This window comes from Girardinichthys multiradiatus, chromosome 6 (genome assembly GCF_021462225.1).
Source record: "Girardinichthys multiradiatus isolate DD_20200921_A chromosome 6, DD_fGirMul_XY1, whole genome shotgun sequence".
NCBI lineage: Eukaryota > Metazoa > Chordata > Actinopteri > Cyprinodontiformes > Goodeidae > Girardinichthys > Girardinichthys multiradiatus.
The window spans coordinates 28599483-28610681 of NC_061799.1; positions in this window are offsets into that span (position 1 = coordinate 28599483).

Here is an 11199-nt window from a genome sequence, read left to right on the forward strand (position 1 = left end):
ACCAGTCTATGTTTCTGTATCTTTTCAGTGTTAGGATAATACACTAGATACGCCGGGCTGTTTTTGTCATAACCGATAAAGATACCTTGCTCACTTCTTGAGTCAAACTTGCTCTTCTCCTGCTTGTAAGCATAACACTGTGACCCACATTTCTGCACCTTGGACACATTTGGTTGTTTTCCCGAGTTCATTTCATAAGGTGTCTTATCTGTTCGTCTGTTGTAGCATCTGTTCCTCACATATGCTGCGGCTTGCATAGCATAGTTCCACAACTTATCTGGTAACTTACTTTCTAGTAACAAACATCTGGACATGTCATTGAGGGTTCTCCAACCTCTCTCTGCTGTTCCATTCTGGTGTGGTGAATAAGGTGCCGAAGTCTCATGCCTGATCTTATTCTTGGTTAACATAGCTCTATACTCTTTGTTTGTAAACTCGGTACCATTATCTGAGCGGATACACTTCACTTCCCCATAAGGTGCCATGTCTGCCAAATATTTCTCAGTGGCTTGAAGAGTATCAGTCTTGGACTTCAAAAAATAGACCATGATAATGCCAGAAGAATCGTCTGTAAATGACTGTGCATATCTGTAACCTTCTATGCTGGGTGTTGACATGGGGCCTGTTAGATCAGTGTGAACTAGTTGTAAAGGTCTGTCAGCCTTTTTGTCTGGCTCTCTGTTTCTAGTCTGGGTGAATTTCCCTTTTGTACACACCTCACATAACTGCCCTGGTTTAGTTTTGCTTCCTTTTATCTCCATACCTTTAACTATCTTTTGAAGCTTGTCTACATCCTCATAATTGCAATGGCCCAAAATCTCATGCCAAGTCTGCAAATCATGGCATACTTTACATTCATCTGTCACAACCTCAATTGTGGGTAAATAGTACAGGTTACCACTTTCATATATGTCAAACCTGAGTCCATCTTTGTCCATCACATGACAGTTCCCCTGCTGGAAGGTGATAGTTGCTCCTCCATTTGCTGCCCTTGCGATTGAGAAAATTTATTGTGGATACGATGGCATGTAGAGTGCTTCTCGCAGTTGTGCTCTTTGCTGTCGTCCCTCGTTGTCTAGAAGGTGGATCACCGCAGTTCCTCTTTGTTGTGCCATCCCGGTGCACCTGGTTCCATCTGCTAGCTCCACAGAGTGGCTCTCTGGGTGGAATGCGCTGTCAAAACTTATAAACTACGTGATGTCGTTGATGATGTGAGATGTTGCTCCTGCATCTACCATAATGCCTTTCTTCTTTACATTGTCCGCTGGCCTGTGTTCTTTTGCGTGCTTGACCTTGAAGAGTCTGTCTTCTTCTTCCTCTTGTTGTTCAGAGACTTTTCTAGTGCTTTCCAATCCCTCCTTTTTCTTGCACACAGATTCATGGTGTGTATTTCGTCTGCAGTAACTGCACCATACTTTCCTGGAACACATTCTTGCCTTGTGTCCTTTTAACCCACATTTGTAACATTTCAGGTTAGAATAATCATCTTTTCTGTTGGCAGTAATGGTTTTGCTGATACTTTTGTTCAGCTTCACATCTGTCTTCATCACATTATCTTTACCGACTGTTTTCTTCATTTTTTCTGCTTCTTCATAAACTCTTAATCTTCTTTTAAAGTCTGTGAATGTAACTTCATCTTCATTTTGAGTCACATGTACAGCCAGTGGTTTGAATGACTCTGGCAGGCCATTTAGTATCACGGCTATAATTAATCCATCACTTAGGTTCTCTCCTGCATCTTTTAATGCCGTAATGATATTCTCTGCCCTTATCAGGTAGTCAGTAACAGTCTCATTGTCGGACATTCTTAGGTTTGTCAAAGATGTGTACAAGTTTATTATTCTTGGCTTGCTTTTGCCTGAATAGTGTTCTTTTAGTATCTTCAGAGCTTCTCTGCCATTGTCTGCGGCATCGTGTCTTATCAGAGACAGGCTTTTATCATCTATTAGCCTTATTAGCTCAGCATAGCAGTCTGCGTTTTTCTGATTATCTTGTGTTCGCTGTTCATCACTCGAAGGCTCTTTCAAGATAGTCTCTTTTAGCTTTAGGATGTGCAAATGGCTACGAAATCTTGTTTCCCACAAGTCATACTTATCTTCCGACCCATCGAAGAAAAGTTGAGGTGACGCCATTAAACCAGCAGCTCTGCTTGCCATCTTGCGAATCTTATCGTCTCAGTAGTTCCCGCGTAATACGTCGCGTTCAACTCAGTATAAGCACTCACTTATCTCAATGCTAATGAATTTAGCATAGCCTGTAGAAGTCCCGCTGAATCCGTGCGGCTTTCTTCTTCAAAATACAATTCTCTGGTCGCGATCGTTGCTCTGCTTCCTGGGCCCATAACCTGTTGCGATGAGAGGTGCGCAGAGGTATTTACGTTGCAGAGAGATGAAAATAAGTGAGTCTGTGAGTTTCTTCAGCCTCTATCAGGCATATTTATTGAAGAACTTTAACAAAGTTACATGTAAGCCCTTTTGCTTACAGCGCCATTCTCTTCAGCAAAAAGTAAAACGTAAAATCATGACATAATGACGTCGCACATGCGCACACCAGGAGTAACATAAATGACAACAACAACAGGTGGCAGTGTTGAAACATGTTGAGTAAGAGCGTTTACAATAGTAAAGTTTAACAGGGTGGATCAGTGATGGTTTGGGCTGCCATATCATGGCATTCCCTTGGGCCAATACTTGTGCTAGATGGGCACGTCACTGCCAAGGACTACCGAACCATTCTTGAGGACCATGTGCATCCAATGGTTCAAACATTGTATCCTGAAGGCGGTGCCGTGTATCAGGATGACAATGCACCAATACACACAGCAAGACTGGTGAAAGATTGGTTTGATGAACATGAAAGTGAAGTTGAACATCTCCCATGGTCTGCACAGTCACCAGATCTAAATATTATTGAGCCACTTTGGGGTGTTTTGGAGGAGCGAGTCAGGAAACGTTTTCCTCCACCAGTATCACGTAGTGACCTGGCCACTATCCTGCAAGAAGAATGGCTTAAAATCCCTCTGACCACTGTGCAGGACTTGTATATGTCATTCCCAAGACAAATTGATGCTGTATTGGCCGCAAAAGGAGGCCATACACCATACTAATAAATTATTGTGGTCTAAAACCAGGTGTTTCAGTTTCATTGTCCAACCCCTGTAAGTGATTGTAGTCTTTGGGTTATTTTGTTATTATTTTGTCTAATATGACAACAGCTGATTTTTACATGCCACATACCATCTAGTGATACCTCAGGAGTTTTCCATTGAAACATGTCAAGTATTTCCTTAGGGACAAAAAAACTGTGTCTAATAAGAAAAGAACATAAAGACTATATTGTATACAGACATACATACTATTGGAATAGAAGTAAGTGAAACAGCAAAATGAAATGATTTGGAGGGGTGCTTCCACCCCATCACTTAAAAGTTGGGATGGTGGCCTCCCTCTCGCTAAAAATGTAACAGTGGCCAATACCTTTGGTATTTGTTTAATTTAGCAGACAATTAACTCATAAGAACCATACAAAGCCATGACATCAGCATGTGAACTTTCCCAATTTATCTAGTGGCTTGTAATCTTAGTATTTGTAAAAAGTGATAAAAAGGTCAGTATAATTAATATACAAACAGATAATTAAATCTTTTTATTGTTAGAATCTGAAATTATGAAGTGCACTTTTTAAGAGGAGAGTCAAATTTCAAAGAAGATAAAAGTATTTTATAAAACTAAAGAAAGATAATGTGCAGTAAATGAAAACTAAAATAAAGCTGAGCAAAGTGGTGGTTAGCACTGACACCTGGCAAAGCAGAATCTCACCTGGGGCCTTTCTACATGTAGTTTGCATGCCTGTGCCTGGATTTTATTCTGTTACTTTGAATTTCTCCTACAGTCCAAAAACATGCAAATACGAAAAACGGAGCAATAGCATAAAACATGCAAAATTCACAAGTTGTTTAGTTGAATGTTAAAGAGCATCAGTGATAAAAAGATTTGTTTTACAGTTTAAGTAATAGTGTGAGAAACGTTCTGTGGGGTTGATGCTTCTGCAGCAGATTACCTATGTGGATACTAAAACATATAAGAAAAACTGGATGACTGAATGTGAAAAAATTATGATCTGGATCTTTGCAAATTACACTAAAAGTGTGCAATAAGATGTGAAATCAATTTTGAAACATGGCATGAAAATTAAAAAAATTTCAAGATGGAGTTGTGATTAAGATATCTTTGAACTTTCTTAAAGATGAGCTGCTAGGTCTTTCAACCACACTGAAGAGATTCAGAACATATACAGTAGTTTAGACAAGAAGTGATAAAATTGTGAAACATTTTCTAGGACTTTGACAGGGAGATAAGTCTTTACCTTAGCAACAGTTCTGTAAAAGCTCAATTTAATCACACTTATCAGTCAATCCATTGTGAAGGAATTGATAATAATCACATGATTTTTACAGAAACCTTTAAACAAAATGACTTATTTTTAATTAAACTTGTAAGGAATTTAGAATTTCCAAAACAACCTCAAAGAACGTTTTTTTTATTTTTTATTTGGGTTTTATTTTACTTAATTAAGCATTGGTTGAATGTGTATATTAAAAACCAGTCAATCAAGTGTTCTCATTCGTATATTAACTTACAGTATATGTATATTACAGTATATGTTCTAGTTACAAGGTAAGCTCAGTAGAAAAAGGAAAACGTTGATAAAGCCAGACCTTGAACTGCTGTTGAAACAGTCCATTGACCTTGATTCGGCTCAAGATCCTATCATCATTTCAAGATTAAATGTTTATGTACAGTTGAACGTGCAAACAGTACTACTGGCCTTGCGTGATCATGGGTCCATGAGGGAAAAGCTTATTATCCTATCGTGATGGCCATGAACTTAATTGCAACAATGATGCAAGCTTTATTGTATGTGAGAGCAATGTGCACTTTAGACTGCAGTAGGGTCATGTCTAATTCTGCTTTTTGTTTGTCTGTTGGCAATGCAGTCCAAAATGATAGGTGGAATGTTATGAAATGTGGTGGAGAGGTTACATATGGGAGAGTTGCTTTTTTCATCCAGAATATTAACTTTAGGATTAATGCCTGGGCTGGTCTAAATGCATGATGTGCTCTAAGTAGGTCATTTATTTCATCTTGATCTTTAAAAAATAACAACAAAACCATGGTATCAAAAGTCAACGATACTTTTGATATCATGTCTGCACTTACAACAAAAACCCAGCTGTCTTTGTGTTTCATCAGCTGACACATAGTGCCACCTATTGGATCATAACAGTAAGCAAGAGCAATATTGAGATTTGTTTTTTGTCTTGATTGGCTGTTTGGGACATCTAGAGTGTTTTGCCATGAACATCATATTATGAGTTTCATGTCTTGGGGCGTATATCTTGATTTTATTCCTCTCATTTTCAGAGACAACTATTTCCAGTTTCGCTTTTATTATCTCATCATTAGAGTCAACAAATACAATTTCTTTCAATTCATTAATTAATCATTATGAGATAAACAACACTAAGCCAAAAAGTAGTTTAGAATTTTATTTAAAAATCTTTAGAACCACCTATACCAGCAAGAGCCTAGTCTTCATTTTTACTCTGCTTTGATTTATTGAAATTTATAAAATAAAATCACAAATACATCTTGAAGCATAAAGAGATGTCTGAACTTTGATTCAGTCATTGTAACACATTAATTCTTTACTTAGTTACTTTAATTCCTTACTTTATTTTACACTTGTGACAGAGCAACCTCAAGCTTTCAAGCCAACAGCTCCACATTTATTGATCATATAAACAAAACAACATTAAGTTATTTATGCATTTATGCCGATCCTGTTTGATGCCAAATGTGGCAAGGAGCTTTATTGCCAAACATTTCCTCTATAATCCTCTCTCTTTGACAATTGTTTTTGTTTTAGAAATCATGCAAATTGTTCAGATAACATGTTTACGTTCTGTCACATCAAAACCAAAAACTTCAATGCATTTTATTAGGATTGTCGGTGATAGACCAGCAGAAAATGGTGCATAATTTGAAGTGCAAGAAAAATGTTACATTGTTTTTTTTTTGTTTTTTTTTTTTTTTTTATTGCTTAAAATTATGCACATCCAGAAACTAAAGCATTTACACATGTGGACATCACTTTTCAAGCCTTTCCATAGATTCTCCATTGAACTTAAGTCTGGCTTTTGACTGGGCCATTCTAACACTTTAGTATATTTAATATTTTACTAGCCCTTGCGGGTGTCCATTTAGAATTGCTCTGCATGATGCTGCCACTATTATGTGTCACTGTAGGGATAGTGTGTTCAAGGCACTGAGTAGTGTTAGTTTGCCACCATATAAAGCATTTTACATACAGACCAAAGAGTTAATTAATTTTTGTTTCATATGGTCAGAGCACCCGTTTCCTCTTGCTTGCTGTTTTTTCTACAAGGCTTGCGGGTAACTGCAAACAAGAGTTCTGACAGCTTGTTTTGACGATGGCTTTTTTCTTGCCATTCCTTCATAAAGGCCAAATTTGTGGCGGGTACTACTAATAGATGGCGTCAACAGATTCTCCCAACTGAGATAGAAATCCCTACAGCTCCTCCAAAGTTATAATGGGCCTCGTGGATGATTCCATGATTATTGCTCGCCTTCTCTAGTCTTTTGCTTTTGGTGGATTGCCTTTTCCTGGTAGGTTTGCAGCTGTCGCATACTCTTGACGGTTTCGGATAATGAATTGAATAGTTCACTGTGAGATGATTAAAACTTGGGATATATATTTTATCCGTTTTTTATATATATTTGCCTAATCATGGTTTATCCCTGACCTGTCCTGTGTGTTCCTTGGTCTTGACGGTGTTCGTTCACTAATATTTTCTAACAAACCTTCAGAGAAATTTCACACAGACACACTGAATTTACTAGGTAGGTGTTCTGAATACAATTGTTTGCACTGGATATTATAGTCAAGGGGTCTTTATACTTGTGCACATCATTTTACCTGCTAAAACCTTTAGAAAATCATGTATCATTTCCCTTTGGTTTCACATTCACTACTATGTTTTAGTCTTATACATAAAATTCCGATATAATACAATACGTTTGTGGGTATAATAGTGTGTGAAAATGTTCAGAGGGTGGCAAAACTTTTGCAAAGCACTGTATTTTATGTACGTTGCAACTCCCACTGCTTTCGCTTTAGTGCATATTCAGTAAATGGCCACTAGGTGGGGTTGTGCTCCGTTATAGAATGCTTTAGACCGTTTGGCAGCACTGATTTTCTTTAGAACAAGGTTGGGTTCTGAGATTTTTGTCTCTCTTAAAAATATCATGTGTAAACCTAAGCTTTATAGTAAATCTTTCAGTGCTTGATATCAGATTTTCAGGTAGTAAAAAACATAAAAGTTATGATTAAAATTAAAAGCATATATATTATAACAGTTGAAACAAAGATGAAAATATCTCTTTAACAGGTATTTGTAAAGGTTAAAAGAACTCAGATACTTCTCGTTCATCTCTCTGCTTTAATCTGCATTCTGCTGTGTACATCTGAGTCTGGTTCTTGATCAGTCAGATCTGAGCCCTTAATTACATAAAGGAAATGCCACAGGCTCATTAGGGCTTCAGAGCTGTCTTTTGATGTGCGTTCTCAGCAAGGGTGAACACAATGCAGAACCTTTTGTAAAATGATTATAAATCTCTAGGAAAAAAGAAAAGCTGCCAAGCTGCTTTAAGTGGGGTTTTTTTACACTCTACAAAATATAGTTAAAGATCTTTGATTGACACGAAAGCGAATTACACTAATTCGGTTTGACTGTGTTTAATATGAACAATTATTTGCAAAAAGGTGACCGAAATAAATTATTCATCATGTTTAATTGGTAATAGGCCAATTAAACAGGGTTATACTAATTACACATACTGTTTCATTAACCATACTATTTCTAACTAATAAAAAAAAAAAAAGCATTAAGCTAGACGCATATTTCTTTGCCTTGGTTTTGGAAATCATCTCAAGACTCCCTGTTTGTTTCATGACACACAGCAGCCCCCAAATGTGGGATCCACTGGACTCCAATACCACAGTAGATGTGTGTGAGAGCACAGCAGACATGTGGACTCAAGTCAGTCATTTTTCTTTACAAAAAAGCTCGAACTCAGTCATGTTGGATGATTGATGTTGGAACATCAATTTTTTAATATATTTCCAACTAGTGGCACACTTCGACTGTGCCCCTTTAAAACATTAAGATTTTTTGTTATAAACTATTCCCCTGTTACTTTTACTTTATGTTAAGAGCACTTGTCTTGCATAAAGGTAAACCCCTGCCCCAGTCTCAAATTTTATGCAGCCACTAAGATTTTTTTCCAGGAACGACCTGTATTTAGCTCCACCCATCTTCCCATTAATTCTGACCAGCTTCATGCAGTGCCACTACTCAGTGATTTGTATTTAGGCCAAATGGTTTAATTTAAATCCTATTCTAAGACTTCCCATGTCCTTCTTTCATTAATGTTTTTTTTTCGCACTTTTCCATAAAGGCCAGATAAGCAAAGTGCCTGACCAGTAGCTTTCCTGTCAACTGATTATTCTACCTCAGCTGTGGATCTCTGCAGCTTCTCCGAAGTTGCCATGGGCCTTTATTTTACAAGGACACCCAAGTGTTGGTAAAATCCAAATATCATACATTGAAGTTCATGGTCATAACATGACAACTGGGGAGGTCAACTTGCTACAGTTCAATCTGAGCATTAAAATGGGGAAGAAAGTGGATTTTAGTGATTGTGGGCATCTGAAAACGGACCCAGTGAGCAGTAGTTGTGAGGATAAAAATGCCTTTCTGATGCCAGAGGTCAGAGGAGAATGAGCAGACTGATTCTAGATGATTAAAAAGCAACAGGTGCCACACAGTGCCATCGTCTAGTAGCTACTTCCAGCAGGATTATGCATTATGTCATAAAGCTCAAACCATCTCAAACTGGTTTCTTGAATGTGACATTGAGTTTCCTTCACTGGCCTCCATGGTCACCAGATCTCATTGATGTGCAGCTGAACCAAAGTCTGTGCTACTTCCTGAATCTACAGGTCCTTCTCAAAAAATTAGCATATTGTGATAAAGTTTATTATTTTCTATAATGTCATGAAGAAAATTTAACATTCATATATTTTAGATTCATTGCACACTAACGGAAATATTTCAGGTCTTTTATTTTCTTAATACGGATGATTTTGGCATACAGCTCATGAAAACCCAAAATTCCTATCTCACAAAATTAGCATATTTCATCCGACCAATAAAAGAAAAGTGTTTTTAATACAAAAAACGTCAACCTTCAAATAATCATGTACAGTTATGCACTCAATACTTGGTCGGGAATGCTTTTGCAGAAATGACTGCTTCAATGCGGCGTGGCATGGAGGCAATCAGCCTGTGGCACTGCTGAGGTCTTATGGAGGCCCAGCATGCTTCGATAGCGGCCTTTAGCTCATCCAGAGTGTTGGGTCTTGAATCTCTCAACGTTCTCTTCACAATATCCCACAGATTCTCTATGGGGTTCAGGTCAGGAGAGTTGGCAGGCCAATTGAGCACAGTGATACCATGGTCAGTAAACCATTTACCAGTGGTTTTGGCACTGTGAGCAGGTGCCAGGTCGTGCTGAAAAATGAAATCTTCATCTCCATAAAGCTTTTCAGCAGATGGAAGCATGAAGTGCTCCAAAATCTCCTGATAGCTAGCTGCATTGACCCTGCCCTTGATAAAACACAGTGGACCAACACCAGCAGCTGACACGGCACCCCAGACCATCACTGACTGTGGGTACTTGACACTGGACTTCTGGCATTTTGGCATTTCCTTCTCCCCAGTCTTCCTCCAGACTCTGGCACCTTGATTTCCGAATGACATGCAGAATTTGCTTTCATCCGAAAAAAGTACTTTGGACCACTGAGCAACAGTCCAGTGCTGCTTCTCTGTAGCCCAGGTCTGGGGAATGCGGCACCTGTAGCCCATTTCCTGCACACGCCTGTGCACGGTGGCTCTGGATGTTTCTACTCCAGACTCAGTCCACTGCTTCCGCAGGTCCCCCAAGGTCTGGAATCGGCCCTTCTCCACAATCTTCCTCAGGGTCCGGTCACCTCTTCTCGTTGTGCAGCGTTTTCTGCCACACTTTTTCCTTCCCACAGACTTCCCACTGAGGTGACTTGATACAGCACTCTGGAAACAGCCTATTCGTTCAGAAATTTATTTCTGTGTCTTACCCTCTTGCTTGGGGTGTCAATAGTGGCCTTCTGGACAGCAGTCAGGTCGGCAGTCTTACCCATGATTGGGGTTTTGAGTGATGAACCAGGCTGGGAGTTTTAAAGGCCTCAGGAGTCTTTTGCAGGTGTTTAGAGTTAACTCGTTGATTCAGATGATTAGGTTCATAGCTCGTTTAGAGACCCTTTTAATGATATGCTAATTTTGTGAGATAGGAATTTGGGGTTTTCATGAGCTGTATGCCAAAATCATCCGTATTAAGACAATAAAAGACCTGAAATATTTCAGTTAGTGTGCAATGAATCTAAAATATATGAATGTTAAATTTTCATCATGACATTATGGAAAATAATTAACTTTATCACAATATGCTAATTTTTTGAGAAGGACCTGTATGTCATGAAGGACTAAGTCATTTCTGAAGGCAAAATGAACTCGAGCCCCATACTAACAACCTGTATCTAATAAAGTGGGCGATGCATGTATAATACTGTATTTGGTCAAATTAGTTGCTTAAGACTCAAAGTTCAAAGATTTTGGACAAGACTCTGGACTTGATTAGAAAGTCCCACCAAGTCACAAAAAACATCAAGGTCACATTAAGACTGGGAACAAAATGTCATATTAGGGTAAAATTACAAGCAGTAAGATGTGTGATTGTTATTATCCTTTTTACATCTTTTTTTGTTTGTGTGTTTAAAGTACTCCTCAAAAAATATCGTGGCTGTAATAGGATATGCGTATGTTGCAACCATACGCCGCTGATCGATATGAAATAAGACATAGAACAAGGAAGAACATGTAACATCATATTTTACAGACGTTAACTAATCTAGGTCAGGAGAAAGGGATCTTTTGCCTTCGCCATTTAACATTTGTCCCAGAAGGGACGCCATACTTAAAGGACATCGGATTTGTACTGAAGTTCTAGCTGGGGGTGGAGC